Here is an 8,449-nt window from a genome sequence, read left to right as displayed (position 1 = left end):
CCTATACCATGGCCCGTAGCCAAATCAAGGTAACTTATCTCTGAAGTACTGATATCATGGCCCGAAGCCAAATCAGCTAATATGCATGGCCCGAAGCCAAATCGGTATAACTCGCACTTGAAGTGCTATATCATGGCCCGAAGCCAACTCAATGTATCCCCTAAAGACATGTCACTAGCATCCTAAACCATTCTTAGGGTTCAACTGGGATTTCAAATGTCGAATCATCAGCGAATCACTATCGTTCATATCCAAAAACTCGTATTTGCAATTTATGTAATATCAAAGCATATGAAATACATTTGTATTGAAATTTATCACATATGAACTTACCTCGGATCCTAAAACGGCGAAACAAGTCAACTATTTTATAACTTTGTTCTTTCCTCGATTTTGCTTTTCCTAAGACTGAACTTTCATCAGATGGAAAATCAAATTTTGGTCATGTGCATGTGTTTTTCATCAGCAGTCTACCGCATATCGGTCATAGATTTCTTCTCCCTCTTTGTTCTCTCCTGAAAACTAGCTACCGACTCCGCAGCACGTAATTTTGCAGTCTCTATTTCCTGTCGTAGTGCTACAGTTTCCACCTCAAGCCTGTAGACAGTAGCATTAGCGCGTTCCACTTGCCCACTAGCCTTGGACAAAGAAACATCCATCTCAACGAGCTTCTTCCTAGTGTTTTCTTCCAAACTCAACTTCTCTTTCTTAAGCCATTCAACTTCTTTTTTCTCTTTCCTGAAAGTCTTAAGTTTAACTTTGTCTTTACTCAAAGCCATTCAACCTTTTGGTTATGTTGAAAGGGTTAAATAATAATAATCTCCTCAACCATTTTTATTATAAAAAAATAATAATTTTATATTAAAAATGTTATTTTTTAAATTTATTATTAGTAAATAAAACAGTATATTAGTTTACATATTTGAAAAAAAAAGGATCAACGAAACATGTTTAGTTAGCAACGTTGAAAAAAAATTCCTTCTCCTTTTCTTTATTTAGGAATAGAAAATGAAATTGCAAATACCTGAATTTTGTAGTCAAATGCCTTTTTTTTAATATTGAATATTGAAAGAATTAATTGAATTAAAAATTTATTTTAAAATATATTTTTCCTGCCACGTGTTGCATTGTAGTAATTGTATATGTTGATTAAAATTTATACCTTTTATGTTCAAATTCATGAACTTAGCAGATTTTTCTCTTTTTTAAAAAAATATATATGACAATTTATAGCATACAAATATGTGTAGGATGCATAATTTGTTCTATTGGGCACTACAGTTTGTGATGAATATGTCTTGAATTATGCCTTTTTTTGTTATTATTTAAGTTGAGGTTGGTTAGTTAGCTCCATTCCCTTTAGTCATGGTAACTTTATGTTGGAAAATTTGGACATCACATATATAATAAGGATAATTACATGTTATTATTTACTATCATGATAGGTTAGCGCAAATTAAAAGTGATCTAATTTGGTTAGAATTTTATTGGGCTTTTAATTATTAAATAAAGTATGGGTCAAATATGTGTAGATACTCTTCTAATCAAATTCTAATTAATGATGGGCTAATTAGAATTTGATTAGAACTAATATGCTAAGGTTATAAATATTAGGGTTGTGGTCCCCAAATTATACACAAGATATCTTTTCTAATATCCCATCATTAGAAAAGAAAGAGCACATATTCTCTGAGTTTCTTGTGTTCTAATTTGGAAGATCAAATCCCCAAGTTCCAGAAAGTTTCAAGGAATCCATGGATTCAGGTATGCTTCCGCATCTAGTTTTGTTCTTGATTTATTCTTAATGATTTGACATGACAGATCCTGGTTTATTAAGTTATATTGTAGATTTATTTTATAAATTCTAACACTTTAGTCATTGCTTGAGAAACTTTCATATATGTATGTATGCACTTTAGTCATGGTAACTTTAGTAATATTTGTGTGGCATTAGTTTGTATAGATGAATCGTAATTAAGATCAAAATGCAATTGTCGGAGTTGTGGCTTCAGTTTTAGCTTTTGGGGCTCTGTGGATTAAAAAATTAAAAAATAAGAAGGAAATTGCTTCTCACCCTCGTGTGAATCGAGATTATGAAAGAGAAAATTATATTATAGTATTTTATATAGTGGTGACCAGCATTGTATTGATGTGATAAGGATGAGACCAACAGCCTTTTTTAATTTGTGTGATATTCTTAGTAGGAATAATTTGTTACAGTCAACTAAATTGGTGAATATTAAGGAGCAAGTAGTTATATTTTTACATATAATTGGTCATAATGTAAGGTTTCGAGTGATTGGATCTAGATATTATAGATCAATTAAGACAATTCACCGTTACTTTAGGGTTTTATTGAGAGCTATTTTGAAATTGTATAAGCTAGTTATTAGATTACCTGATGAGTTAACTCCTAGTGAAATCAGAAATAATCCAAGGTTTTATCCTTATTTTAAAGATTGTATTGGAAGGTAGTGCACATGATTCTCGTATTTTAAGTGATGTACTTTCACGCCCAAAAGGATTAAGAGTTTAGGAAGGTAAGAATTATAAAACATTAAATACCAAATAGTTCTAATAAGCTCATAATTTATTTGTAATAATTATGTTTTGTCAAATTGTAGGTAAATATTATCTTGCTGATGCTAGATGTGGCATATGAAATGGATATATTACCCTATATCGTGGTGTCTGATACCATTTAAAAGAGTTTAGTGCTCAGGGGCCTGAAAATGCAAATGAACTCTTTAATCTTCGTCATTCATCATTGTGAATCACTATTGAACATGTTTTCAAGATTTTGAAGAAACGGTTTTGTGTATTAGATGCTGAGCCATTTTGGAATTTTCAAACTCAAGTAGATATAGTTTTGGCTTGTTGTATCATTCATAATCATATAATGGAAGTTGATCCTAGTGATTTACTTAATCAAGGATTATACAAGGAGCCAGAGTCTGATATGATAATACCAACTCTTACGGAGCGAGAAGAAAGAGAATAAGCAAGAGAATGGTCTGCTAAGAGAGACGAAATTGTACAAACTATGTGGACTGATTATATGGCTAGAAATATTAGGTAGTTTTAGGGCTTAGGGTTATTGTTTCTATGTTATGTATGTTTTAGTATTAAAATTGTTTTTCTTTTTTTTGTTAATGTTGGTTGGATAATGATATTGAAAATTTAGTTTGTTGGATTTTAAAATTATTATGTCTTGAATTTGTTACATATTGAATTTATTATATTTTAAGCTCGTTGGATATTGAAATGATTGACAATGACAATTATTAATGCAGAATGGGTAAGGGCAACAAATAAGGGACCTCCAAGTAATTCAGGTGGACAAAATCGATGGAACATCTTTTTCTTGAAATTATAGTAGATGAGACCCAGAAAGGAAATAAGCCTTCTAAATCTTTCAAAGCAGTTTCTATTAATCGAGTTGCCGAAGCTCTTTCAGAAAGATTTCAAGTCCAATGCAATGTGAAGCATGTGGAAAATCATTTGAGGACTGCAAAAAACCAGTGGCAGTTTATATGCACAATTTGAGGTGAAAATGGTTTTGGATGGGATGATAACATGAAAATGATCACATGTGATAGAGCAACATATGATGCAGCAGTGATGGTAATATATGTATATATATGTTAAGTATATTTCAATTGTTTTTTTACTTGTTATTCTAATTGTGTATAATATCCAACACGAACACAAGAAGTATGAACCATTTTTGAATAAAAGCATTGATCATTATGATGAAATGGCTTTTGTTGTTGGCAAAGATATGGCAACAGGGAGTTTTGCCAAAACATTTGCTGACATAGATTTGGATGATAATAACCAAGATTCAGTGCCTATAGACTACGACAATGAAGAGATTGAAGGCACATCCAAACGTAAAAGAAAAAATGCTCAAGAAAGTGTCGTTGATGAACAAATTAAATTTGTGGGTGAACAACTTGGCAAAATTGCTAATGCTTTGGAACAATTTATTGCGGATAAGACACCACATCTTTATGAAGAAGTGATGTCGATAGAGGTAGAATGATTTGATGATGACTTTCTGTGTTCTGTATTTCATTATCTAGTGAGTCATGAATCCGAGGCCAAAGCTTTTTTAGTTAAAAGTAAGAAGCATAGAAAAATTTGGCTTCCAAAATTTTCTCAAGGTTCAAGATATTGATACTTTTTTAATGTTGTTGTTATTATGTGGTGTACTACTAATTATGTATTTGGATAATATTATTAATTTCTAGTATTAATTGTGGTTTGGAAGCTAATTTATAATTATTCAATCCTTGTTTTTTATTTTTTTATAACACAATTACAAATAATTTATTTGACTTTGGTTATTTTCAATTTATAACGGTTAATATTCTAGCTTAATAATGGAGTATTATTATATATTTAATTTGATTTATTTATTTATAAATAAATTATTACAATATATGTAAAAAAAAATTTAAAATATAAATTTAGTAATATATATAAATTTATTAATATATGTAAAAACAGATTTTCCGGAAAATATTTTCAGGAAATCTGCCAAACAACAGAAAATATTTTACACAGATTCATCCAAACACTAGAAAAGTAAATCATTTTCCAAAAATCATTTTCCGAAAATCATTTTCGACTATCATAATAATGGTTTAATTACTACTTAAGGACCTTAACTTTAAGGTTCTATAACTATTAGACACCTTTAGCTATTAGAACATCACTTTAACATTTTACGCGATTTAGTTCTTTTTATCAAATTAAGCATTCAAACAATAAAATTACTTCACGAAACTTTCACACAATCACTCAATCATGCTATAAAAATTAAAATAATAATAAAATAAATATTTTGACCTCAGATTTGTGGTCCCAAAACCACTGTTTCTATTTGACTAAAAATGGGCTGTTACAGTTCAATTTCTCAATTTCCTTCACTATTTTTACTTGTTCATTGCTTAATCGGGCTGATCCCTAACAAGTAGTATCAGAGCTAGTTCAATTTTTGTAGATCAACCCGTTTAGAGATGGCAACATCAAGATTTAACATTGAGAAGTTCATGGTGTCACAAATCTCAATCTGTGGCAAGTTCAGATGATGACAATTTTAATTCAAATCAACTTGAAAAAGGTCATTACCAGGAAAAAGCTTGAGAATCTAAATTAGTCAGAATGGGAAGAACTTAATGTAAAGGCCTTGTCTGCAATCCAGTTGTGCCTCGCGAATAGGGTATTATAGGAGGTATTGATAGAGAAGACCTCATCTGCCTTATGGAAAATGTTAGGAACTCTTTATGCAACTAAGTTTTTAGCTAACTATTTAGTATTGAAACGACGTCTATTTACGTTTCACACGATTGAAGGTGAGCTTCCTAGAGATCACATCAGTCAATTCATTACCCTTTTGAATGATTTAAATAATGTTGAGGTTCAGATTGACGATAAAGATCAAGCTATGCTATTACTGTGTTCTTTACTCTCTTCATACAAGTTTTTCAAAGATACTCTGATTTATGGCAGATACAAACTCTCGTTCGAGGATGTGAAGGGTCATTTTTTGAATAAAGATAATGAGTTTACTTCGGATAGCAAGCCAGATAGGCAAGCTTCCATTTTTGTAGCGTCAAAGAAGCGAGACAAAAGGTGTCACTATTGTAAGAAGTTAGGTCACGTAAAAGTAGATTGTTATAAACTGTGAAATAAAAGGGCTACTGAGAGTAATGAGGAAGATGTAGCTGCTGCTAATTTGATAGACGAAAGCGGTGACAATTTCTTGTTAGTATCAATGAGCGAAAGCTCCGAGCTTACGTCTAAGTGAATCTTAGATTTGAGATGTTCTTTACACATGTGTCCCAATAAAGAATGGTTCTCCATAGACAGTTCGGTTGAAGGTGGAGTTGTACGCATGTGAAATGATTCATCCAATAAGGTAATTGGTATTGGTACTGTTAAAATTAGGATGCACAATGGGATGATTAGGACATTCTCAGATGTCAGGTATGTACTTGATTTACGAAAAAATCTCATCTCTTTGAGTATTTTAAACTCGAAAGGTTGCAGAATTAGCATCAAGTCGACCGTCATTAAGGTGACTCGTGGGGTTCTTGTTTTGTTAAAAGGTAAAAGAATCGACAGTCTTTATATTTTGGAAGGTTCTACAGCGACCAGTGAAATCGGACGTCTCTCATCTGTTACGGAGTCGAAGTCAACTTATTTGGAGTGGTGGCAACTTGGTAATAGGAGGGAAAAAGGTATGATCATTTTGTTAAAGAGAGATTCTCTTTTGGATGCAGGTTTTGAAAAGTTAGGGCCTTGTGTTCGTGAAAATCAGACTCGAGTTAGTTTTTTAATTCTACTTAGTTAATACCTTGCATAGTTTAAGATATGCTCGTGGCGGGCTTTGGCAAAGATGGTGTTGTAAAAATATGAGTCAAGGTGGAGATTTGTTGAGTATGACTCATATTTTAGTCAAATTTGTGAAATAATCTTCCAGTTAAACATTGTTTATTTATTTCAATCAAATTCTGATTAGTCTAGATAATTTAATTATTATTTGACATATGAATTTATCCTATAAATAGACTCTTTTCCAACCTTAGAAAACACACTTATTAGATATTAGAACTCATAACCCTTTTGGAGAATTTTTTATGTTTATGTTTTGAGGGTTATTTGTTTTTCAGGTTTCAGGTTTTAGTTTTTATCTCCATCTTTTATTCTTCATTCTTTTGTCATTATAGTAAAATTATTTTTGCTCGTGGTTTTTATCCTCTTTGGAGGGGTTTTTCACTTTAAATTTGTGTGTTCAATTTCTCAATTTCTTGTGCTATTTGTACTTGTTCGTTGCTCAATCGGGTCGATGCCCAACAATATACTTTCCTAAGAATAGGTTGTTATACCAGTGTTATATAATTACAAGTTTAACTCAATGAAAGATATAATTCTCTTGTTTTGTTAGATTTTACCTAGTGAACCAGTCTTTTCAGCTTTTTTTTCACCTTCTTCATAAAGGGAGTTTAATTTGCATTTTGAAGGATAATTTAGGCTTTTTTTGTATAATTGTGGTTTTACTCCCTATACTATGCTAAAATGTGAGATTTTATCTTTTTACTTTTGGTACTTCACAAATTAAAGGGAAGGAGATTACATCAATAAGGTTTAAACCTCGATGTGCCAAACAAAGGGTAAACCTCTTCTTCCTCAATCATTATACTGTTGGCTCATTTTCTCTTTAATAGGTTATTAGTAGGTCCTTGTTAACTACTGTTGTTAAAATAAATAGATAATGATCCAAATTTCTTTTTGTAGTAAAGATAGAGATACTAATAGTATTATACAAGTAGAGGAATCAAATAATGTCGAATTAAAGTAAATGGACTAAATCTGAAATTTCAAAATAGTAGGACTAAAACTACAATTAGACCACAACTTTTTCTAATAGTCAAGCTTAGGTTTTTTACGAGTATATATTCGGCTGGTTTCGTTTTTATATATCAATAATTTAATATATTAAAATTGAATGGACCACTTCTATTGCCATAATTGAAATAACCAAAAATCTATTGCCATAATCGAAATAACCAAAAATCGAAGCTTATTTTTGTAAAATTAAATAAAAAGAAAAAGAAAAGAGTTTACAATTATAATTATAACATTTCATGGGTCAATATTCATACTCAGATTTTACATTGATTAAGTTTTCATTTGGTTTATTTTGGTATTTATTTAATTGGGTTTATAAGCTGAATTCGATTGCGTATGGACATAGGTTTAAAGTTTTATAAATTAAAAATTGAAGAGTAAATTATAATATTAGTCACAAAATCATGAGTAAGGTTTCGTTTCGGTCTCTTAATTAAAAAAAGTTATAATTTTGTTATTGAGTTATTTGAGAGTTTTTATTCAAGTCATTAAACTATTCAAAAAATTTTATTTAAGTCACTAGGTTGTTAAGTTTTTTTTTATTAAAAAAGTTCCATCAGTGAGTTTTAAGCGACGATTTGATGATCGGTAAGGTGGATCAATACTCATCGCGAGTAGAACATATCTTAAGTCTAAGTCAAAATGACAATCAATGCTGGAGATTATTGATAAAAAATATTTAAATTTTAGTTTGCAGATTCATGATTGTAACACCCCACGCCCGTATCCGACGCCGGGACAGGGTTCAAGGTGCTACCGGAATTACACACTAATAAACAAACAAAACCGAGTCATAAATCTGTATTTCAATTTAAAATTTCTCAAATTTCATCTTTAAGTCCCTAATATGGAACTACGAGGCCCAAAATATACATAGGAAGTGATTTGGGACTAAACTGGGAACTTTGGAAACTTTTCCTTAAAAATAGGGGCACACGCCCGTGTGGCCTGGGACATGCCCGTATGGCCTACCCGTGGGGCTCCCATGGTCATGGGGCCATCCCATGGGCAGATCTGTCTTGCTCACACG

This window comes from Gossypium hirsutum, chromosome A12 (genome assembly GCF_007990345.1).
Source record: "Gossypium hirsutum isolate 1008001.06 chromosome A12, Gossypium_hirsutum_v2.1, whole genome shotgun sequence".
Taxonomy (NCBI): Eukaryota; Viridiplantae; Streptophyta; class Magnoliopsida; order Malvales; family Malvaceae; genus Gossypium; species Gossypium hirsutum.
Note: the sequence above shows the minus strand (reverse complement) of the source record.